General features: G+C 35.9%; 1 protein-coding gene and 1 pseudogene across 2 annotated transcripts in view; one reads left to right on the top strand and one right to left on the bottom strand.

The window, feature by feature from the left end:
• The window catches only part of CRPPA (CDP-L-ribitol pyrophosphorylase A), a 369,555-nt gene that overhangs the window by 308,990 nt on the left and 34,785 nt on the right, over nt 1–25,780 (top strand). The gene's annotated exons all lie outside the window — the stretch shown is intronic.
• LOC306668488 (large ribosomal subunit protein uL30-like) lies at nt 10,611–12,181 on the bottom strand (annotated as a pseudogene). Its single transcript has one exon. The product of its transcript is annotated as a large ribosomal subunit protein uL30-like (transcript).

Raw genomic sequence — 25,780 nt, 5'->3', positions numbered from 1 at the left:
ATGTAAGTCAAACAAATCCTTCTTAATTCCAGAAATCAAATAGACCATAACACAATAATAGGAGGTGATTTTAACACACCTCTCTCACCGCTGGATAGATCTTCCAAACAAAAATTGAATAAAGAAACCATAGATCTCAATAACACAATCAACAATTTAGACTTAACCGACTTATATAGAATATACCATCCAACAAAGAACAAATACACTTTCTTCTCAGCAGCACATGGATCCTTCTCTAAAATAGACCATGTCTTATGCCACAAAGCTACTGTGAGAAAATATAAGAAGACAGAGGTACTACCTTGTACTTTATCAGATCATAATGGATTGAAATTAGAAATAAATGAAAGAATAAAAAATAGAAACTTCTCCAATACTTGGAGATTAAATAATACACTATTATATGATGAATGAATAACAGAAGACATCAGGAGGGAAATAAAAAAATTTTTACAAGTAAATGAGAACAAAGACACATATCAAAATCTCTGAGACACCATGAAAACAGTACTTAGAGGAAGATTTATTTCATGGGGCACATTCAACAAAAGAAGTAGAAATCAACACATGAACGACTTAACACTACAGCTCAAAGCCCTAGAAAAGGAAGAGCAGACCAACACCAAAAGTAGTAGAAGACAGGAAATAGTTAAAATCAGAGCCAAAAATCAACGAAATTGAAACAAAAGAAACAATCAGAAAAATTAACAAAATAAATAGTTGTTTCTTTGAAAAAATAAACAAAATTGATAAACCCTTAGCCACACTAACAAAGAGAAGACGAGAGAAAACCCAAATCACTAAAATTCGGAATGAACAAGGAAATATCACAGCAGACATGAGTGAAATACAAAACATAATTACAAGCTATTTTGAAAATCTATACTCCAACAAAACAGAAAACCTCGAAGATATCAACAAGTTTCTAGAGACATATGAATTACCTAAACTGAAAGAGGAGGACATACACAACTTAAATAAATCAATTTCAAGCAATGAAATAGAAGAGGTCATCAAAAGCCTACCAACAAAGAAAAGTCCGGGACCAGATGGGTTCTCAGCCGAGGTCTACAAAACCTTTAAAGAAGAGCTCATTCCAATACTCCTCAAAGTATTCCATGAAATAGAAGAGGAGGGAACCCTCCCAAACTCATTCTATGAAGCCAGTATTACCCTGATACCTAAAACAGACAGAGACACTTCAAGGAAAGAAAATTTCAGACCAATATCCTTAATGAACATCAATGCAAAAATTCTCAACAAAATTTTATCAAATCGCATACAAAAATATATTAAAAAGATAGTGCACCACGATCAAGTGGATTTTATCCCAGGGATGCAAGGTTGGTTCAACATCCGGAAATCAATAAATGTCATTCACCATATCAACAGACTAAAAGTTAAGAATCACATGATTATTTCAATAGATGCAGAAAAAGCATTTCATAAAATACAGCATCCCTTCATGCTCAAAACACTAGAGAAAATTGGGATAGTGGGAACATTCCTTAACATTGTAAAGGCCATCTACACTAAGCCCATGGCCAATATCATTCTAAATGGTGAAAAACTGAAAGCATTCCCCCTAAAAACTGGAACAAGGCAGGAATGCCCTCTTTCACCACTTCTATTCAACATTGTTCTTAAGACTCTAGCCAGAGCAATTAGAGAAACCAAAGAAATTAAAGGGATACGAATTGGAAAAGAGGAACTCAACCTATCCCTATCCCTGTTCACTGATAACATGAGTATATAATTAGAGGAACCTTGAAATTCCACCAGAAAACTCTTAGAACTCATAAGTGAATTCAGTAAAGTAGCAGGTTACAAGATCAATGCTCATAAATCCAATGCATTTTTATACATAAGTGATGAATCTTCAGAAAGTGAAATTAGGAAAACTACCCCATTCACAATAGCATTGAAAAAAATAAAATACTTGGGAATCAATCTCACAAAAGAGGTGAAAGACCTCTACAATGAGAACTACAGAACACTAAAGAAAGAAATTAAAGGAAATCTTAGAAGATGGAAAGATCTCCCATGTTCTTGGATAGGCAGAATTAATATTGTCAAAATGGCCATACTACCAAAAGTGCTATACAGATTCAATGCAATTCCAATTAAAATCCCAATGGTGTACTTTACAGAAATAGAGCAAGCAATTCTGAAATTCATCTGGAAGAATAAGAAACCCAGAATAGCTAAAGCAATTCTCAGTAGAAAGAGCGAAGCAGGGGGTATTGCAATACCAGATTCTCAACTCTATTACAAAGCAATAGTAACAAAAACGGCATGGTATTGGTACCAAAATAGGCAGGTAGATCAATGGTACAAAATAGAGGACATGGACACAAACCCAAATAAATACAATTTTCTCATACTAGACAAAGGTGCCAAAAATATGCAATCGAGAAAAGATAGCCTGTTCAACAAATGGTGCTGGGAAAACTGGAAATCCATATGCAGCAGAATGAAACGAAATCCCTATCTGTCACCCTGCACAAAATCAACTCAAAGTGGATCAAGGACCTTGGAATCAGACCAGAGACCCTGCATCTTATAGAAGAAAAAGTAGGTCCAAACCTTCAACTTGTTGGCTTAGGATCAGACTTCCTTAACAGGACTCCCATAGCCCAAGAAATAAAAGCTAGAATCAACCACTGGGATAGATTCAAACTAAAAAGCTTTCTCTCAGCAAAGGAAACTATCAGTAATGTGAAGAGAGAGCCTACAGAGTGGGAGAATATCTTTGCCACTCATACTTCAGATAGAGCACTAATTTCCAGAATCTATAAACAACTCAAAAAACTCTACATCATAAATACAAATAATCCAATCAACAATGGGCTTAGGAAATGAACAGACACTTCACAGAAGATGTACAAGCAATCAACAGATATATGAAAAAATGTTCAACATCTCTAGTAATAAGAGAAATGCAAATCACAACTACCCTAAGATTTCATCTCACCCCGATTAGAATGGCGATTATCAAGAACACAAGCAACAATAGGTGTTGGCGAGGATGTGGGGAAAAATGTACACTCCTACATTGCTGGTGGGGTTGCAAATTAGTGCAGCCACTCTGGAAAGCAGTATGGATATTCCTCAGAAAGCTTGGAATGGAACCACCATTTGACCCAGCTATCCCACTCCTTGGCCTATACCCAAAGGACTTAAAATCAGCATACTACAGAGATACAGCCACATCAATGTTCATAGCTGCTCAATTCACTATAGCCAAATTGTGGAACCAACCTAGATGCCCTTCAGTTGATGAATGGATAAAGAAACTGTGGCATATATATACAATGGAATATTACTGCGCCACGAAGAATGATAAAATTATGGCATTTGCAGGCAAATGGATGAAATTGGAGGATATCATGCTAAGTGAGATAAGCCAATCTCAAAAAACTAAAGGATGAATGATCTCGCTGATAAGTGGATGAGGACATATAAGGACGGGTAGGAGGGGTTAGTGTTAGGGTTAGGGTTAGGGTTACGGTTAGGGATAAGGAGGGTGGTAAGAATGGAGGAAGGAAGGACTGTATAGATGGAAAAGAGGGGTGGGAGAGGTGGGGGGAAGGGAAAATAATAACAGAATGCATCAAACAATATTGCCCTATGTAAATTTATGATTTTTAATTAAAATAAATAAATAATAAAAAAAAGAAATGCACACAATAGAGATTATTTTCATGAAGTTTCAGATGCAAATATGGATTCTTTTAGGAATTGGACTAGATACCAACAATGTTATTCCATGGTGAAAATTTTGACTTTTTTTTTCTTTATCCTGTCTATACTCTGAGACTTTATAGCAGGCTGAGTTTAAATGTGAGGGACTAGTCAATCTGTCAGAGGAAATGTCAAGGCAGCTCATTGTCAAACAGTGACGTGGACCTTACTGGCTGCTTTGAGCAAAACTTACGGTGATAATTCAGAGTAAAGAAGAGTCGGGCTAAAAATTGTGGACATCTTGGTTTTGGTGAGAAAAGGAACATGCTGTTAAAGGTGCTGCCCAGTAGGGTGCAGTTGCTAAAAAGATTAGTGCTGTTAAAAAGCCAAATATTCTGCACTGGGACAATATGAACAATTCTTTGAGGGCACCTCAGTAATTGTCAACACACCTCCCATCACAGGCTCAAAGGTATAAAACTATAAATTCATTTCAGATACTGTTTGAATAGAAAGCCTTGGGGCACTTTCTCACACAGGATGGCCTAGAGAATTACTTCCCTGAGATCTATTTTTCTACATTTAGCCTTCAAGACAATCAGTGGATACTGCAGCCGTGATTCAAGCTGGCCCAGGAATGGCTCATGTTGGCAGCAGATTTTAGTGTTATCCGTGTAATAGTGGTTTTGCAGGCATGCATGATGCAAGAATTGTGGAGTCTTAGTGTCTCCCACCAAGATTTCAAAGGAAAGCCTGGGAGGCCAGGTAGAGGGAAGAGCTGCCAGGAACATGGGATGCCTGCCAAGGAATGTTGCATGCAGCATGCAAAGGCAACTTGAGAAAACATCCATGTGGGATGCAACCAGCACAGTCATAGAGACAAAAGCCACCCAAACCCTTAGGAACCCATATCCTGCCACAGTGTGCCCAGGCTTAGATCTCTGATCTTGCTGGGTTTAATGTTTGCTTTGCTGGGTTTTGTTCTTGCTTTTCTCTGATCCCTCCTTGATATTTTCCTGTTCCATCCTTTGGAATGGTTAGGGTTATCTTGTATGTGTGTACTTTCTTTTGACTTTTATAGGGTCTCATAGCTGAGCTTGCCACAGAGAAGACTTCAGACTTAGACTTTTGAACATTGTTGAAATAATTAAGACTTTGGGGACTCTATAGATGAACTGAAAGAATTTCGCATTATGCAATGAACACAAGTCTTTGGGAACAGGGTCAGAATGCTGTAGTTTGGATATGAAATGTCCTCCAAAGGCCTTTTTGTTAGAGGCTTGGACCCCAGTTCATGGTATTTGAAGGTGGCGGAGTCTTTAGGGGGTCGAGCCTATTATGAGGTTTTAGGTCATTGGAGGTAAGGTCTCAAAGGGAACCTGGTCTCCTCTTCTTTTTCTTACTTCTGGCCATAAGGTAAGGATTTCCCTTTCAGTGCGATGCTCTTCCACCATAATGTACTACACTGCCACAGACTCAAAGCAATGAGGTCAATACACCATGGATTGAAACCAACAAAACTGAGCCAAAATAAATCTTTCCTCTTTTTAAGTTGATTATCTCAAGGATTGTTAACTGCATTGAAATGCTGAATAACATCACACAGGTACATCCATGTTGTTTCAAATGGCAGAATTTCCTTTTTTTAGCTAAATAATTTTATCTAATTCAAATTTTCACTATCTCTTCATTTTTCAATGGACATGTAGGTTATTTCCATATCTGGCTATTGTGATTAATGCTGCAAGGAACATGGGTATGCAGATGTCTATTTGAGATAATGATTTTATATTCTGAACATATAACCAGAAGTGCTATTTCTGGACTGTATGACAGTTCTATTTTTAATTTTTAAATTAGTCTTCATACTGTTTTCCATAATAGGTGTACCAATTGAATTCTCAACAACAGTATAGACATTCTGCATATCTTTTATGTATATTTTATCTTTGATGATATCTAATGTGTTATAGAAAGTTTAAGTGGCTTTGATAACTATTTCCTGGATGATTAGCATTGATGAACACATTTTTATATACCTGTTGACCATTGTATTTCTTCTCTTGTGGTGTGTATTGTCAGATGCTTTTTAATTTATATTTATAATTTGAATTTCTTATGTACCTTGAATTTAAACTCTTTATCAGGTGAATAACTTGCAAATATTTTCTCCTGTTTGGTAGACTGTGTTTCCATTCTTTCGTTCATTCCCTTTACTAGGCAAATTTTTTTTAGTTTGATTCAATTCTATTTGTCCTTTGTTGCTTTATTGCTCAGACCAATGGTCAAAAAGGCATTTGTTTTATTCCAGTAGTTTTCGTTGTAATTCTTATATTTAAATCTTTAACATAGTTTGAATGTACTGCTTTATGTGTAATGAGATAAGGGTCCAATTTCATTCCTTTTCATATGAATATCCAGTTTTGCCAGTACCATTCATTAAAGAAATTCTTGTTTTCTTTACTTGTTTTGCCAGTACCATTTGTTAAAGAAATTCTTATTTTTTGTGTGTGTTCATGGCACACTTGTGGAAGATCAAATGATTGTGAACATGGGTTATTTCTTGGCTATTTATTCTGTTTCCTTGACTTATATGTCTGTTTTTATGCCACTGCTCCATTTGCTCAAGGTTGCTGTGGCTATTTGTTTTTGTTGTTGTTTTGTTTTGTTTTTTTGGTATGTGTGTATGTGTGGTTTCAAATGAATTGTAGGATTGTTTCAATTTTTGTGAAGTAGGCCATTTCAATTTTGGTTGGTATTGTATTAACTCTTAAATATATCTGGGTAGTTATTAACATTTAAAAAGTATTAGTTCTTCCAGTCAATGAACGTGGGATATCTTTCATTTATTTGTGTCATTTTATTTTCTTTCATCAGTGTTTTGATATTTTCAGTACATTTCAGATATTTTGGTTCCTTGGTTAAATTTATTCCTATTTATAACATTATAATATATAGGATTATTTTCTTAATTTTTTTGGATAATTTATAATTTATAGAAATATTTTATGGTGTAGAGAAATGAAAGCACTTGATATAATGCTAGTTGTTGTGCTTGTGATGTATAGCCTTTATTATATTGAGGTACCATCCTCCAATTTGGTGAGAGTTTTTAATCATAATAGTATTTGCAATTTTGTTCATGCCTTTTATACATCTATAGAGATGATCATATGGTTTTTATGCCATATTTGTTGACTTGCATATGTTGAACCATTTTTATATCCCAGGAATGAATTCCATTAATTCATGGTGTAAGATCCATTTAATATGTTGTTGAAGTCAGCTTGGGGGTCTTTTCAGTGGTTTTTATTTCATTATTAATCCTCTCAATTTGTTCATATGTGATTTTCCTGATTTTATTTAGTTGTTTATCCATGTACTCTTATAGTTTATTGAGCTTCTTAGTCATGATTATTTTGAATTCTTTATAAAGAGGTTCATGGATCTCCATTTCTTAGATTTGGTTTCTGGAGATTTATTAGTTTCTATTTGTGGCATTATGTTTGCCTGGTTCTCTGGGATCTGTGTTGCCTTGCATGGATGTCTATCTGGAAGGAGAAGACACCTCTTGGAATCTTTACTAGGTTGGGAAGGTACAGACCTCCTGACTGATAAGACCGTCCCTGGGATTGTGTTCAAGTAGGCTGGACTTGTGATAGCTGCCAGGTTCTCTATCAGGTCCACAGATGTCCCATTACTAGGAGTTTGACTTTAAGGGGTATGGCTTTTCCTGTTTCCCTGAGGGTACTAGGGCTGGGTCACAGTGTGCTTCAGACAAAGTCAGGTCTGAGGTTTTGTAAGCCTGTTACCAGGGGCACCTATGGGTTAGGCTTCTTGATGGGTGTCAGAGAGCAGGCCTGCCTCTTGGCTGGATGGAATGAGGCTGGATCTTAGTCACAGTGCTGTTTAGGGACTGATGTCAGGTCTGAGATCAGTGAGTCTGTTACCTGGGTTACTGTGAGCCTGGCTTCCAGGTCTCTAGGGTGAGCACTACAACTTTAGGGCTGAAGTGGGTGAGGGATAGACCCAATTTTCTGTCTTGCTTCAGAAATTACAGATGTATCTGAGGTTGGCAAGCCTTTTATTGTTGGTACAAATAGGCATTGCTTTCCTTGAGTCCATTGGTGTAAGGGGATGTTGACAGGACCATGGGCAAGCAGAGCTGATGACTACATCACATGTTGACAAAGCTGCTTCTGGCCCTCAGATAGTACCAAAGTCCAAGGCTGGCTACCAGTCATAGGCCTATCTTCTTCTTCTTCTTTTTCTTTTTTTTTTTTTTTTATTGTAAACAAATGGGATACATGTTGTTTCTCTGTTTGTACATGGCGTAAAGGCATACCATTTGTGTAATCATAAATTTACATAGGGTAATGTTGTTTGATTCATTCTGTTTTTTTCCCCTTCCCCCCACCCCTCCCACCTCTCTTTTCCCTCTATACAGTCCTTCCTTCCTCCATTCTTGCCCCCCTCCCTAACCCTAACTCTAACCCTAACACTAACCCCTCTCTCCCCCCATTATGTGTCGTCATCATCCACTTATTAGCGATATCATTCTTCCTTTGGTTTTTTAAGATTGGCTTATCTCATTTAGCATGATATTCTCCAATTTCATCCATTTGCCTGCAAATGCCATAATTTTATCATTCTTTATGGCTGAATAATATTCCATTGTATATATATACCACAGTTTCTTTATCCATTCATCAATTGAAGGACATCTAGGTTGGTTCCACAATCTGGCAATTGAGCAGCTATGAACATTGATGTGGCTGTATCTCTGTAGTATGCTGATTTTAAGTCCTTTGGGTATAGGCCAAGGAGTGGGATAGCTGGGTCAAATGGTGGGTCCATTCCAAGCTTTCTGAGGAATCTCCACACTGCTTTCCAGAGTGGCTGCACTAATATGCAGCCCCACCAGTAATGTATGAGTGTACCTTTCTCCCCACATCCTCGCCAACACCTGTTGTTGCTTGTATTCTTGATAATCGCCATTCTAATTGGAGTGAGATGGAATCTTAGGGAAGTTTTGATTTGCATTTCTCTTATTACTAGAGATGTTGAACATTTTTCCATATGTTTGTTGATTGCTTGTAGATCTTCTTCTGTGAAGTGTCTATTCATTTCCTTAGCCCATTTGTCGATTGGATTATTTGTATTTATGATGTAGAGTTTTTTGAGTTCTTTATAGATTCTGGAGATTAGTGCTCTATCTGAAGTATGATTGGCAAAGATATTCTCCCACTCTGTAGGCTCTTTCTTCGCATTGCTGATAGTTTCCTTTGCTGAGAGAAAGCTTTTTAGTTTGAATCTATCCCAGTTATTGATTCTTGCTTTTATTTCTTGTGCTATGGGAGTCCTGTTGAGGAAGTCTGGTCCTAAGCCGACATGTTGAAGATCTGGACCTACCTTTTCTTCTATAATCTGCAGGGTCTCTGGTCTGATTCTGAGGTCCTTAATCCATTTTGAGTTTAGTTTCGTGCATGGTGAAAGATGTGGGTTTAGTTTCATTCTGTTGCATATGGATTTCCAATTCAGGCCTATCTTCTTAAAGCATTTCTTCTCAGTATTGGGCCTTACCTGGGTTTTGTAGCGTATTCGCTAGTTCCCAGAGGTCCCACAAAGTCACTAATGACTGTCAAATATTTAATTTCTGGTGGTGAGGGACACAGACTGAAAAGTTGTCAACATTACCCATTAGTATTTGAATTCACATTCTTCTATTTTCTGACATTTCTCACTTCTTTTTTTTTAATTTTTTAAAAAAAGTTTTTGTTCTCACTGTGATCATTGTTGTTCAGGTGCTGCTTACTTCTTGGCAAGACATCCACAATGGTTTCCTAGGTGGTTCCTCTGGTAATGTCTTTTCTGAAAACTACCCTAAATCCGACAGATCATTTGACCATGCTTCCTCATTCTGTTGCCTATGTCATTGTCACTGTGATGTGCTAGCAGTTAGCAAGAATGATGGTAGATACATTAGCACTTTGTATATGACCATAGAAACCAGTAGCTAGCCATCCCCTGTCAGAGGAAAATAGGTTTCATTTATGTTACTAAACTAATGTTCAGGACTACTTTGGAGAATGAGTAACAGTTGGACATCCAGTGACCTTGTTGTTGCTTTGCTTCAGGTTATCATAAACTGGTTGCTACAAACAAATGCTCATTGTCTTATTTATCCCAGTTGAAATGGAGCTCACAGTCTATAGATTTTATTGCTATACTTTCCTGGTGCTGAATTTCCACTGACTTTAGTCTTGAAATTGTTTCATAAGAGAAGTTTTTTCATTCCTTGAGTATTTTATAATCCTTTTCTTAATAGTGGAAGTTTTCACCTTATAAATATTCAGAGGCATACGTTTTTGTCTCTTGTACTTTCAAGTGCTTCACTGCCAGAGAGGAAAATTGTCTTTAGGTAAATTTTTAAAATTTTATTTCTAAGATGTGATGAAAGTGGAGGTGGTAGTAATGGTGATCATGGTGCAGAGTTTGTATGCTGTTTGTCTTACAACAGGCTTTATTCTCAGTGCTTTGTACACATTAACTCAGCCAGTTACAAGTCAGAAAGTGTATCTTCCTTTTCTGGAGATGATTATTATTATTTTTGTTTTGTTTTGTTTTTTGGGATATGGGGGATTGAACTCAGGGGCAATCGACCACTGAGCCACATCTCCAGCCCTATTTTGTATTTTATTTAGAGACGGTATCTCTCTGAGTTGCTTAGTTCCTCAATTTTGCAGAGGCTGGCTTTGAACTCTCCATCCTCCTGCCTCAGCTTCCTGAGCCATTATAGGCATGTGTCACCACTCCCAGCCTGAAGATTATTTGTTGATGGTGAGTTTAAAATATAGTATATAACTGCCAAGTCTATGCAGTTATAAATTTACTATAATTATTTGTTCTTGATATATTATAGGCATTTATTATTCAATTTTAAATCACCTTGGTGAAATGTTACTGTAAAACTTGTGAACATGAAGAAACCAAGTTGCAGACAAACTAGTGTTGAGATTCATTATTCTTCTTGCTGATGATTGGATAAGACATGACGCCTACAAATCTAAAAATGCTTAGCATCTCATTATAATTTACTACTGAATAGAATTTTGGATCATACATTAGTCTCAAGAGATTTATTACATATCTATGCTTAAACTGTAGATGTTGCATTTGGTGTAAGGTATGCTGGTATCCAAAGGAATTTAAAATGTTAGTGTGTAAATACAAACCTAGGAGAAAACTTATCACAGATTTTACTTCTCTTTAAGAAGAGTGAACTATTTAGAACAATTGCTTGACTAAGAATAACTCAAAATCCAAAAATTTTATCCACATTTATATTTAAGTTACCAAGCATCTCAAAGTGTAGTCTTTCTCTTCCCATACAATCTCTTTAATGTAATACTGAACTTTACTTTTTTTTTTTTTTTTTTTTTTTGTGAAAGCAGATACTATTTATTAACTGGCCAGATTACAAAAATACTATGGTACATACCTTAGTTCTTCCTTCCAGTAAGACTGTTGATCTGATCTCCCGTGTTGCTAGCATCTAATACCATCTACAAAGTGGGTGGTCTTTTTCTTCATTCCACCTCATGAAGAAGATAATTTGGAGGACCACAGGAAGTTATTCACTTCTTTGAAGTGTTTTCCAACCTTGTAGATCTCATGAATCAGACCCTCCATGCAGATGATGTCATATTTACCAAGAGACTGAGCAATCAAAGTGTTATCTGTCAAGGCATTTCATTTATTTATTTTGCAATACCCATGCTTGTGGATTAGCTGACTTCAGGTTTGGGTACCCCCATGCAATATATGGTTCCACAATCCTCAATATGTTAATTGAAGCCTTCTTGAGCTTAATGAAGGTGCGACTGAATATCTGGCAAAGGTGAAGTACTTGTAGCACCTTATGGACCTTTGTGCTCACACTATTGATACCTTTGATCCTAATGACAAATGCCAGTTTGGCTTTTGCAAGTATGTAGAAATTGCCAGCTTTTCTTGCCATCCTAGCCATTCGAATCTCAGTTCTGTATATATGCCTATATTCCTTGTGGTAATGCTTGGCTTTTTCCTAGATAAGCTTCCTCCTTACCTTTCAAAGCATCTTTCATGCAAGCTTCTTTCTTAGGCACTTTACCTTCAACTCTTCTGTCACTTTGTCTTAAGGGTTTCTGGCATGGGAGGAACCTTTTTTTTCTTCTCTTAGGCACCCTCCCTGGTTCCAGTGGAAAAAGAGGATGAATATTACTCTTGAAAGAAGAAACCTTTTCATATTAAATGTGGTTCTTTTGTAAATCGATATATAAGTTAAATGTTTGATCTTGGTAGATGAGTACATGCATATTTTGTTAATGAAAGATCCAGTCTTGCATAAAATCAGTTCTACAAATGTTTTGCTGAAGTTTTGTTTTATGCACTTTCAAATGTAGTTAAATAATCTAACATGCTAATAATTAGCCCAATCAAGATAATAAATAGAGTGAATGGCAGGATATATATGATATATTTTGAATTTGCCCTTTAAAATGACGTTTGAATATTCACTTTTACCTTGTTCACTTAAATCACTTTTGTTTAATATTTCAGATGTTTTAGACTTTGTAGAATACAAATCAAAATTTCTGTACAACTTTTATCTAATTTTGAGTCTATTTTTGAACTTATATGCATTAGCAAAAATATGGCAAAGTTGGTTTTGGAATTTCATATAAAATCTAGCTTTTGAATGTTATGAATTTCAGGAATGGTTTATTTAAAAATCTAGGTATCAAAACATTTGTTTTTACATTGTTGTGAAGTAGTTTTCTTTTTCATATGAAGAGTAAGAAGATACACGTGTTCTGGGTTCTCAACTCTGCTGTACTGTGCAAAAGCAGCATGGACAAATCATAGGTGAATGGATAGCTGTGTGTCAAAGTCGTTTTAATTAGAAAATCAGGGGCAGCCTAGATTGGTTTGAGGGCAGTATCTACTTCTGTGCTAGAATACCAACTGACCTAGATGGAAGAACATACAGGAAGCAGGGCATTCCTTGAACAAGTGGGGAGGACTAAGGAAAAGGTTCCTGATATCAGGTCAATTGACCATTCTTAGGCATTCATGTGCAAAATGCCAATTTTTTTTTCCTTGTGGAATTTTCCACACCCATCTGTAGTGCCTGGGTCCTCGAAAAATACCTGTTTATACCACATGAATGATGAGTACGATTAGAATGATTCATTCTCAGCAGTTTTTCTGCCCACTCCCCAATGTTAAAAACTATTCTATTTGTAAGAAATGGCAGAAATTTAGAATTTGTTTCAATATTATTTGAAACAAATATAAAGGACATACTAGGACATTTCTGATGCCCATTGAACCTGCTTTCTCCAAAAGTCTACTGCTGAGATAAAAAGGTTGTTCTGCATAAGACTTAGATAAAAAGCATTATATAAGGCTGTGGTTTCTAACTGTGCACTATAAAAGGTTTACAGACCCCTGTGGGTGTAGATTGGACCATAAAGGGAAAGATTCACTTCTGTCCCTCTATTCTGGTTCTTTAATTGAGGCATTTCAACTTTATGACTTATTTCTCTGGGTGGTCATTTATATGATTAAGTTGTATATGACTACTTAAAAGCCAGTAGTAAATCATAGTACATTTTTGAAAAGACAAGTATGGTATTTACATTTTCATTTTTTTGTTCTAGCCTGTATAGTATTCCTTTGAGCACAATGAAAGAAACAGTTCTACTTTTTGTTTTAGCAAAAATCTTAATGATGGCAAGGTAGCAATAATCTTTAATTGTGTCTGTGGCAAGCATGACTGACCAGAAGGACCAAGAGGAATTTGTCATATATAATCCTTCTCTCCATCTTCTCGCAGATTATCTACTCTGCTGTAAGACCGTGTGAGATTCTATGATAGGAATACTTAAATTGTGTTGTGCAGATTTCATTCTGTATAACACTAGGAGATGCATTTTTTCCCTCCTTCCTTGACCAGTGTTTGTTTGTGCTTACTGTATGTCTGGCACCAGAGATGTGAAGGCAGTATACTCTAATTGCAAGAGAAAGAAAAAAATATTTTTATAGAATTATGTTTTAAATTATTTTTTCTATTTTAATATAATCTGCTCATAAAAATATTATGATATAAAAGGTTTTGATTTACCTTCCCACTCCCCCAATATCAAGCAAATCAGTGATGAAATATGTATGAGGATTCTTAAAATATTATATTGATTAGGACTTTCTCAATTCGTTTAAACCTTAGAAAAATTCTGACATGAACAGGTAGGTTCAGGGATGGGATGGATCAAGTTTCATTATCTTTATTTTGCACATAGAGGGAAGAGGAGAGGGAGAGAGACAAAGGGAATTGAGAAGTTCAGTGAGTTGCCCAAAATCACAGCATTCTCAAGAGCTGCCGTTAGACTCTGACTTTTCCTTCTTGTATTCTAAGACCAACTGCTGCCTCTTCCTCTTTTTCATAACGAGTCAGCTAGTGATAAAGAGAGAATTTAGGCTTTTTAAAACGTTTAATAGATATTCTTACTAATGTTTCTTACTCCCTAGTATTGGTCAAAATATAAAATAATTTTAAACAAAAAATACTTCTTAAATATGTAGGAACTTTTGTATAATAAAAGTTTGTCAAGATCACGTTACAGTTGTCCTTGTGTTTAGGTTTTGGAGCTTGTGTAGGATTGCAGTTATAAGCTCATACCTTATTATTGGTAGATAAAACATGAAGCACAGGTTAATACAGGTAAATGTGGACTTGTAGTATAATTTATATTCCCTCTGATGTTCACTTAAAAGCTCTTGAATGATTTTAAAAGATTCTTGGTTAGTATTGAAAGGACTTCAAATTTGTTTTCAGTATTTCTCAGACTGTACTCAAACATAATTTTACATATTCCTCTTCATTCTCAAATGGAGTACTTTCCCAGTTCTACTGCAGACAAATTGTGTCCTTGAGGAGTTTCTAATAGATACTTCTCTGTCAATGGTTTGTCCTACCTTAAGGATGGTTATGGTAGGTGGTAAGTAGAGCAGACATTCTCTAAAAACCATGATCTTGTTTTCACATAAATATCTTTACAATAAAGGGTTCAGTTAGTGAATTATCTCACTTACGTATAAATGGTTTTTGAGCTATTAACTTTGATTTTCACAGCATGTTGATTTTATTGTCATCTTAGTTTTATGTTACCTACTTTTTGTCACTTCAAAAATGAATAAAACTCACATTGCGAAATGTTTTTCCTACATGACATTTTCCTAAGGTCTTAATAAAGCATTGCTAGTTTAATGAACACCCAATACTCATATTTTGTGCAAGATTATAATGGCAAACATTTACAATTCATCATGGATTGTTTGTATACTACATAAAACATGGTAACGAAAAAGCAAAGGTCATAGTTAATTTTAAATCCATCTCAAAATTGTTCATTAGATTTATTCCCAAGATATTTTTCTATATGAAATACTTATGAAAAAGTAGAACCATCTAGGTAAATGAAAAACTCAAGAATAGGACAGTCTAGCTGATAGAAGACTTAAATGTCTTGTTAGAACAATTGAAAATTAATGTGAATATTTTATAATACTCTTAATCATGTGCTAATAAATGGAGATTTTAGTGTAGCTCTCTCTAACACTTCAGCCCTCCTTTGGGTGTTTAATTTTGAAGGTTTTTTTTCTTTGGTGCTATTATCATTTTTTTAAAAATTAAGTTAATTCATGATCCCATGCTTTTCATAGAAAAACTTTTAAAATGCAGGATTATATCAAATAAAGTACATAAGTCTGTTTTCATTCATTCATTCCATTTCCTTCCTATGTTGCCTTAGTCTTTTGGAGCTGCTTTTAAAAAGAAACATTACCATGAAGTGGGAGAGCAGAAATAAATTACTTATAATTTTGAAGCCTGTGAAGACCAAGATTGAGTCTCTGGCACATTCTTTTCTGGAGAGGACCTCTTTCCTGGTTCGTCTGATGCTTTTCTCTATGTCCTCACCTGGTAGAAGGGGCAGGGCAGTTCTCTGGACTCTTTTTTATCAGGTCACTAACCTCATTAATGAGATCTCCACCCTCCTGACCTACTTACTTCCTAAAAGCCCCACCTCTTAATACCATCAATTTGGAGGTTAGGATATTAAGATATGAATTTTGTAGGTACACAAAACATTGAAACCATAGCATGTAGGTTACTACATAAAAGAGATAGAAATACATACACATAGCTAGAGCTCAAATCTCTCAGATGTTGGAAATAATTTTAAAATAAATTTATCTAAAAATCTACATCTATCTGTCCATCTGTCTGTCTCACTAGTTTCCATACCCCAATAAACAGTAGACACCTACTTCTTTCCATAAATCCTTCTCAGTGATATGCTCTTGTTCCACATATTTGACATATTGGAGACAGCTTTAAAAGACATTATGGAAATACCTTTTTTTTTTTTTTTTTGGTCTGCAGCACTAAACTGTGAGTTCCTTACAAACAAGGACCATATGGTAGTTAGCAATTGCTTGCATTAATTTGTAACTCTGCTTCAAGATCTGCATTTTTGAAGTCAGTCTAGTTTGTCACTGGGTCATTTTTAAACTTTAAGAAGGATAGAGCTTAAAGTCACAAAAAGAAAATTATTTTAAAATTCAGATGGAACTGAGTTTTATGCTCAAAACCATCACTTATTTGTTTTGTAGACTTGGGTTAGATACTTAACTTTTGTAAAGTTTGTTTTTTTCATCTGTAATGATAAACTAGTATATCAAATGAATTAATTTACAACACTTAGTAAAAAGCACACAAGTATTTTGGAGCTTAGGTCTGTGTTTAAATATCTTGAATAGATTCCTGTAATCATGAAATAACAATTTCTACATTATAGTATAATACTTAATAATCTTATTTTTATGTAACCAAGGTAAATTATATATTTTATTTACCATTTATTTAATCTCCTTTCCCATAGTAATTGGTTTCACAAAATTGAATTTTTAAAGGTGAAATTGAAAGGCTATTGCTGAGTAAGTAGTCCCAAAAGTGAGAATTTGGGCCATAGCAAAGGAACCAGTTCAAAAGAAAGCAGTATGCTTCTCAACTTTCTTTCCTGGGAGAAAAATGTGAATCTTCCATTTGCCAACGATATGGAAGGGAAAATGGTACATAAATACTTTATAAAGGGCACTGTAAGAGTTTTCATGCTTCAGAGATAAACAGATAATCATTACCATATACAAGTTAAAAATAGTATGGAAATAATTTTTCATGGGAGATTAACAACTGAAGCTAGAAATGTTTGTGGTTGCTCATATGGAAATGGCTTTGTTCGATGAATGTCCTGACTGAGCAAGAAGTAGTTAGTGATTTGTGTGAGCTGTTACTTTCAAAGTACAGAAAGTACTGCTTACAGTGGCTCTGATTGCAGATAAAGTTGCATATGTTGGTAGAATGGCCATTTTTCTTTTCGTTTTTGAATCATTTATGAACAGGATTTTTTTTTAATGGAAAAGAATAACCTTCCCTCTGGCTTTGTTTATTATCAAAGTATAATGTTCCTTTACGCTTGCTATTAAGTGCTCATAACAAGCTTGTGGATCCCAAAAGGGGCTGCAGAATTATGTCTGGTGGTCTTTGAGTCTGTAATTGCTGCCAGCTGAGGAAGCAAAATTCCCAATAAGTTGAAGAAACTTTCACAAATAACATTTAACCATAATTACAAGGCATAAAGCTCAATATGTAGTTTACATAATAAAGTCTTACCTAACCACAAAGCATTCAAGGACCAAACAGAGGTCTTCATAGAGGTATATATTAACCTGTGCTTGACACTGTACTTGTTCAGATTTATTAAAACCTTCTGGCTGTGCAACTGAAATCATGCCTGTTTAAAAATCCTTTTGTAGGTTTTTCTGTTTTGCTACGAGCAAAGAGCATGTAACAACTGATTTAAAAAAGGTAGAAAATCCTCCATTTTTGCCCAGTGCTTGCTTAGGCATGTTGGAATAATATAGTTTTGAGATATTGGTCAAGAGCATTTCCTTTTGTTATTTATTTAATCAAGTGTGTTCTCTACTTTAAAGAAATGTAATGTAGGGGCTAGGGTTGTGGTTTAGTGATAGAGAAAATGCCTAATGTGTGAGGCACTGGGTTCAATTCTCAGCACAACATAAAAATGAATGAATAAAAGTATTGTGTCCATCTACAACTAAAAAAATTTTTTAAGTGCAATATAAAAAATGTAGACTATAATACCAGTACACTGGTAAGTAATCATTACAAATTTTTTTTCTTAGAAAAGTTTGATATAGTTCATAAAAGAATAATTCTGAGATATCCCAAATTAAGTTAAAGGCCAGATGATAGAAAAAGGAAAGAGATAAGTTTGTTTTAACTGACAACTTCAAGCTAAATCTATAAAGAAAACCCACTCCATGCTCCTTTCCTGTAGATTGAAGATTAGCCTTCAAAATAATATCACATTCTGCTTCTAGAGCCATCCAGCCAAGGAGCAGCAAAAGCTTCTCTTTATGGATGTTCTACAATCCCAGGACTTTGCTCCCTATTTTCCTTCCCCTCTTACCTATAGCTAATGTAAGTTCAATGTAAAGGCTTGTTTCTTCTCTCAAATTTTATTATAAAATATTCTAGTCCTTAGATCTCATGGCCCTTCTCCCAACTGCTATTAGGCAATGCTGCTGGTGGCGTAGGGAATTGGTCCCAGTATTAATCCTTTTATTTTTGGCTAGCATCTGTGGAAGCTTAATAAACACTTTCTATCAGAGACCTCTTGGTCTCAAGATTGATTTAGAACTTTTCATAATATCTTTGCTTTATGATTAAATTTGTGGGTTTTTTTTTTTTTAATAAGCATTCTGGATATTTTTGAGATTGATTTAGCTGTATTTCAACCATATTTTTAAAAAGTAAGTCTTGGTAATATCAGGCTCACCTATATTCTCAGGCCTTTTCTGTGTCATTTTGCCCTCTAATTTCACTTTTTGAGTACTATTTTACCTTTACAAAGTCTGGAGTCACTCTTTTTTTTCCCCCCCACAGGTAACTTCTACATTTATTTTATACCAAAAAGTTATGTGCAACAAGTAAACATTCTTACATATTTACATTTGTTTTTATTTACCAGTTAGCAAAATGGTGTCCTAAATCTCTGATAAAGAATGTTTCTATCTATATTAAAGGGGAAATTCTGCCCAGTGAACTCCATTTAAAATGCATGTTTACTCAGGAGCATAAAGCACTAGTAATAAATATTTTTGATGGAACATACTATACAGATCAGACACCTAATCCTTAGGGCATGCTTAATACAGGTTCAAAACAAAACATTTCACCTTTTTGGGGGGCTAATTTGTCAAAGAAAAAAAAAAAAAGGAAGGAAAAAAGATGTCTAATTGAGTAGCTGGGACTCCCACCCCCGCCCTGTTTTACTAAAGAGTTGTTCTCACAAGTCAGGATTCATAAGTGCTGCCTAGAATGTCTCACGGAAGTGTTTCTGGAGGCCTGGTGCTGGACAGAACACGAGGCCCAGGGCTGCGGGCAGGCGCTGGCCCCACGTGGGTTCCAGGAGTGACAGTGGGCACCTGCCTAATGCTGATCTAAGGTGAGACTGCCTGTCGTGCTCACTGGCATCAAGCAGTGGAGCCTGCCAAAGTTAAGAAGTAATTGCTGAAGATTTCTTTGCACATTCAAAACAACAGTCTCTTGAAAACAAAGCAAGCAAACAAAAGCCAGCAAATACTTTTAATTTTACTTTAGTTTTGGTACTAAATCTTACCTAAGAGTTCCAAAGATCCTTTGTACTCCATTATACTTTAAATCTTGAGAATAATCTCCTTTGGCTCCATACTTAGCCTTCCAGACCCACTTGAGGGGTCAGGGTGATCCTGCCACCCCCAAGGTTCTAGGCAACCCCACCTTCACAGTTCCACTAGGCATTGCCCTAGTGTGGGCTATATGCAGTGACCCCACCTCCACAGGGTTCTCTGCCTGGATTCTCTTCCCACTGGGAGGAGGAGATGAGTGAATGAGAGGTTCCATTGCCTCAGCTCTTCAAAGCTGGAATCTACCTTTTGGAACCTTAATGTAAGCAGCCTTAACCTCTGGGCACTCTGCATGGTTGCTGCCAGAATGTGCTGCCTGTGTCCTGTAGATAGTCAGCCATCATGGCCTGGGCATCCCTGTGGCCCATAAGAGCTGCACTTGGGGCAGCCCTCCTTTGAAAGTGCTCTGCTTCCAGAGCCCTTGTACTCTGATACTGTAAGACCAGACCCCAGTGATCTTCCAATTGTTATTGTATTGAAAAGTAGCTCCTGGCTTCTGTTGAGATGGCTGGTCCATACTAATCTTATCAAATGGTTTCTTGGCCACGCCCTTAGTGTTTTCGAAGGGCCTACTTCCTGGTTAATACATCATATTCTCATGGTGTCTTCACATAGTTGAAGGTTACAAGGGCTCTCTGGGTTTCTTTTTTGAGGGCACTAATCCCACTAATGATTTAAAGGCTCTGACCTCATGGTATAATAAACTACCAGAGCACTTCACTTTCTAATACCATCACATTGAGGGTTAGGTTTCATTGTACAAATTTTGGGGGGAGATATATATTCAGTCTGTAGCAGGGAACCTCTTTATCTTTGAAGCCTAAACTCAGAACTACTTCCAGATTTCATTCAGTTGGGCTTCATTTAAACAAAAGGATACAGAGTATGTTTATAAATAAACCTTCTGATCACTGCAGCTTGACAGAATGAGGTCTGGGTCACTGTTAGCAAGTTGAATGGAAATCCATTCCTCAACCTAGTAATGGGTAATGTAGGAGTGGAGGATTTAGATTCAGGAAATTTTTCTTTGTATTGGCTCATTTCTGTTGTAAGAATTAGCTGAAACACACAAGACCAAGTCTTCTAGGTACACATCTTCTCTTTTTCTTCTCTACCAAAACTCAGTGTTATTGTGCATATCTGAGTGGTTTCTGTGATACGAATAATGATTTTTTGGAATCTTTATTTAGAGAGACCCTTTTTCTCTCCCTCTTTCTTACTGCCTGAAACTTTCCCAATATTGCAAATTAAAGAAATGTAAATGATTAATTCTCTGTCTTTAAAACAAAGTATCATGCCCAGGAACAAAAATAATCACAAAATATTATTATTTTTACATTATAATGATGCACCACTCCTATTAAGCATTTGGTCAGGAGAGTTGATTTTCTAGGGTGATGTGATACATTGTGCATAGAATCTGAGATGATATGACATAGAACAAGGACAGCATTTTTTATTAAACGTGTAATAATTATTTGATTGCTTTCTCTTTCTTATCCCATGTCTTATGTGAATTGGGGTACCAACCAGAAACAAATGGGTCCTGAGAGTTGGAATGATAGTTTACTAGAAGAATTGGAACCTTGAAACAGAAACTTCTTTACTGGACATTACAAGTGGGCATACATGATGAGTGAGAAGGATGGGAAAAGAGAGACAAAATGTAAACTCAGAATAGGAAAAGAGAAAAATCTACATGCTGAGAAAACTGCAGAACCTCAGCAAATGCAGTGCCAGTAACCTAAATTCTATTTTTCATGTTTGTTCAAAATATGTACTGAACACGTACTGTGGTTGGAGTTCATGACACACACTCAGGATGCCATTTTGAGCAAAACAGATGACTCGATGTGATATCAGGTATTGTAGCCTGGAGCTTCAGGTCCCGAGAGAATAACACTACTGGGACGGGGACAAGAGCTAAAAAGGAGATGTATGATGAGAACCTAAGATGGGTCTATTCAATTTAAACAGGAAGATCAATATAGACTTTAAGGAAGAAGAATGACATGAAAAACAATTTCCCATCCAGGCCAGAGATCTGAAGGGGGAAGCAAAAATATTCTAGAGGGAGGCAACTACATATACAAATGACTTGTGACCAAAGAGAAATTCAAAGGGCTGACAATAGTCTAATTCAGAGTGGATAGAACAAAGAGTAGCATAATGTGTTTTTTGACAAGAAGGACGAATGTTATGTTTCCCTTAAAATAATGGATTTGGTAATACAATTGGGTAAATTGCTAAAATTTTAAATCTTTGTATGCTTTTACTCTTAGGGTTTAGCTGCAATAATTGAAGCAATATATAACAGTGTTTCTTATTTAGGCTCGTACTGGAAGACAAATGATTTGTATATTTGTTTAATTATGAAATAAAAATAATTATTTTCTGCTTTTTGGATCACTTGCTACTATTCCTGAACTTTTCTCCTTTCTTCTCTGAAGCATATACTTTGTCATAGTAAGTTTGCTCTTGATTCCAGCAGCCATCATAATCTGTTATAATTACAGCATATTTGACTTTTTCCTAAATTTGCCCATTATGGGATTCTACTAAGGTGGAATTAACATTTAGATCCAGTTTTTCCCTCCAACCTGTATTTTGAAATGTTATGGTCTCTTTCTTCACCCCTGCCCCCATCTTTGAGACTTACATCTGGCCCAAACTCATCTGACTTGCCATTTATTCCATTGATTATATTTGTCTTCAGGCTTCTCCTCACAGTAGAAGCCCTTTTTTCTCTGACTTTTGTGTTTCCATGAAAGTCACCGATTTCCTCCAATCCAGATAAACCTACTTTAAATACTCTTCTGATTCCCCTCACCATAGAAGTCCTTTCTTAAAGGTCTATGTACCAGTTTGAGAAAAGAAGAGATGTGGCATTCCTGGTTATTGGTATTATTTGGGGAGGTTGAGATGAACTTTAAAAGATGTTTAAAGTACATCTCTATTCTTTTCCTACATGACACCTGGGAGCAGAAAAACCAATACCTTTGCAGTTACAGTTGAAGAGTATGACAGCCACCCTCCCAATTACTTAAACTCATTATTATTCTAACTGAAATCTTGTCCAGAAATTAACAGAAGATTTGATTGCTTAATTAACAAAAATAAATTCACCCACTAATAACATTAGCTATAAAAACAAAATGAGTATGACAACATTATGGTTTTGTAATTTATTCTTTTTGAACATTCTGTTAATTGTACTTTTTAGTTACAATATTTTTGGGGGGTGGAGGTTTCCAGGGATTGAACCCAATAGTACTAAACCACTGAGCCACATCCCCAGCCCTTTTTTAATGTTTTTTCTTAAATTTTGAGACAGGGTCTCACTAAATTGCTGTGTCTTTGAACTTGTGATCCTCTTGCCTCAGCCTCCTAAGCAGCTAGGACTATAGACATGTGCTACTATGCATGCTGCAATTACTAATTTTTATTAGTGACTAGTCCACTTTAATTTTGAAATAGCAGTGCTTTGCCTGACATGTTTCAAGCCTTTATAATAACTTTATAATCCATTTTGTGGATTTGAGGTTCATTTTGCTTTAGTATTGTGATAGTGAATTTTCTTATTTTTCACAATATTTTATGATTGATATTGGCAGTATAGCTACCAAATTTTGTGAATGGAATCCATAAAAATATTAATTCTTATAGTTGTAATCCTTTTATATAGGGAATCTCATATTATTTTGTGGGTTGATCTCATACCTAACCACTTACTGAACTCTAGTAATAGTTCTTTAATATTTGCAAGTGACTACCTTTTATGTGAAAAAAAAAAAAAAAATTGTAACCGAAAGCTTGGTACTTGTCCCTGATGCCAATTTAATAATGAGGACACGATTTTGAGAAAAAGGAAAAAGAATATTTATTGCTTTGCTAGCAAAGGAGAAATGCAGGGGACTTCTGTTCCAGAGGCTGTGATTCTGCCCATCAAGGGGAACAGGGGGCTTTTAAAGAAGCTCTTCAAAGGCTACATTCCAGGTGTGCCCTGAGAAGGGGGGGGCGTCCTGATGGTGTGTTAACATCCAATGGTTAATTTGGGAGATATTCACTTCCTAGATATTCTGGCAGATGTCTCCTTCCTGTGGTGCACAGATAATTCAAGGTGATCTTGTTCCTGCCCTCCCCCCCAAGTTAGGGAGAGGGAGGGGGAGAGGAGGAAAAGGAAAACACGTCCCTTTTAAAAATAAGCCCCGGAGCTATAATCAAAGGTGAAATGGACCACTGTTACAGAAGTTATCGATTTATGTCTTTCTTTCCAGTATTTAGCTCTGTAACTCTTGTTATATTAGCTCAGAACCCAAGTACAATAATGTACTTTAGTAGCGATGCAAACTACTGTGTTTCTTTAAGGAAAATTCTCAAAATAATGAAACAGTGATTTTCTTTTCCATTTATAACTTTTTTTGTTTTCTTAAGGATTGGTGATGAATGGTACCAAATATTTGGCATCTGTGTCAGTCAGCTTTCTGTCACTATGACAAAATACCCAAGATAAAAATAATTATAGGAAGGAAAATTTTAGTCTGCGGTCAGCCATTTCCATTGCTTTTGGGCCTGTGGCAAGGTGGAACATCCTGTTGGGGAACACGTGGTAGAGCAAAGCTGCTTACCTTGTGGTGGTGGGGAAACAGAGTTCCAATATCCCCTCCAAAGACATGCCCGCACTGAACTAACTTCCTTTTATTAGGCCTCAAACCTTAAAGGTTCTGCCACCTTCTAGAACCACACAGACTGGTGACCAAGCTTTAAATACATGGGACTCTGGGGGATATTCAAAACCCAAACTATATCAGCATTTAATTAAAATTCCCTGTTGTTTCTCCTTTAATTTCACAATGTATTTAGTTACATTGATAGATTATGATTAACCGACCCAAGCTTGAAATCCTAATGTATACTACTTTTTACACATATTATGGTAAGATAACATTGTTTGTAAATTATCACAATTTTTAGTGAACAAAACATTCATTTTTTGCACATTATTTTCATCATATACATGTAATTTATTGGTGTGTCTTGGAGCATTTTGTTATTTTAATTCTTTTCCTGTTTAAGTTAGAAAATTAACCATTACTTCAGTTTTCTTTGCTTTCTTTGTCTTGTGTTGATAATTTTTCTGACAAAACTCCAATATTGCTTTCATTAGAAGAACATCCTTTAAGTTATTTGGTATATTTGAACTTCATGTCTGTCACCATATCTCTAATTTCCCATTCTTACAATTTACATCCCCTCTCTCTTTTCTTTCTTCTTATATTCTGGAAGAACTCCTCACTCAATTGTCCTTCTCGCTAAGTTGATATTCATTTATGTTAATTCTGATGTGCAGTCTGTTGATTTTTTATTTAAATTATCACAATTTTTGTTTTCAATATCTCCAAATGCAATTCTTGATATTTTAGACATAACAGATTTTTAGTCCTCATTTGGATGTCAGCATCTGTTAGGAACATTTTTCTTTGCTCTTAACACTCTCTGTCTCTCTCTCTGAGTGGTCCATTTCACCTTTGATTATAGCTCCGGGGCTTATTTTTAAAAGGGACGTGTTTTCCTTTTCCTCCTCTCCCCCTCCCTCTCCCTAACAGGAAAACATTCTTCTATTTGTTAAATTTGATGACTCTATTTCATGATATTGGCTTTCCACAAACTTTGGATTACTGTTATCTTTGAAACTGACACATCATGTGTTAGTGACTAGTCTTTCAGTAAATAGGAGAACATGTGAGTCATTTGGGTTTTGCATACTGATGGCTTATTTCCTTCATGGAGGAACCCATTTTCTCTGTGGGATTTCCTGGCATCCTATTGCTGTTTCTCTGGACCAAGCGTCTGCAAGATCTCTTTTAAACAATGAGCAACTTTTTGTATTGCCAGTTCTTTAATGCAGGTGGAAAATGAGGGATGGACTAACATTTTGACTGCTGAAAATATACAGATGCTCTTGGATTCATGACAGGTTATATCCTGGTAAACCGAGTGAAGTTGAAAATAGAAATAAAAATGCATTTACTCTAACTAATTTACGGTACTTACCTGCACAGCATGCCGTAGAGTACTGGTTATTCACCCTTGTGATCTTCCTTGTATGACTGGGGCTGTGGGCTTGTTGCCATTGCCCAGCGTTGTAGAGGCTGCCATACCTCATATGGTTGGTGCAGGATGAAATCAGAATTCAAAGTCAGTTTCTGTTGAATATGTATTGTCTCCACACGTTCAT

Source organism: Sciurus vulgaris (assembly GCF_902686455.1).
Source record: "Sciurus vulgaris genome assembly, chromosome: 8".
In the NCBI taxonomy this organism is placed as follows: Eukaryota; Metazoa; Chordata; class Mammalia; order Rodentia; family Sciuridae; genus Sciurus; species Sciurus vulgaris.
Note: the sequence above shows the minus strand (reverse complement) of the source record. Positions and strands in the feature narration are given on the sequence as shown.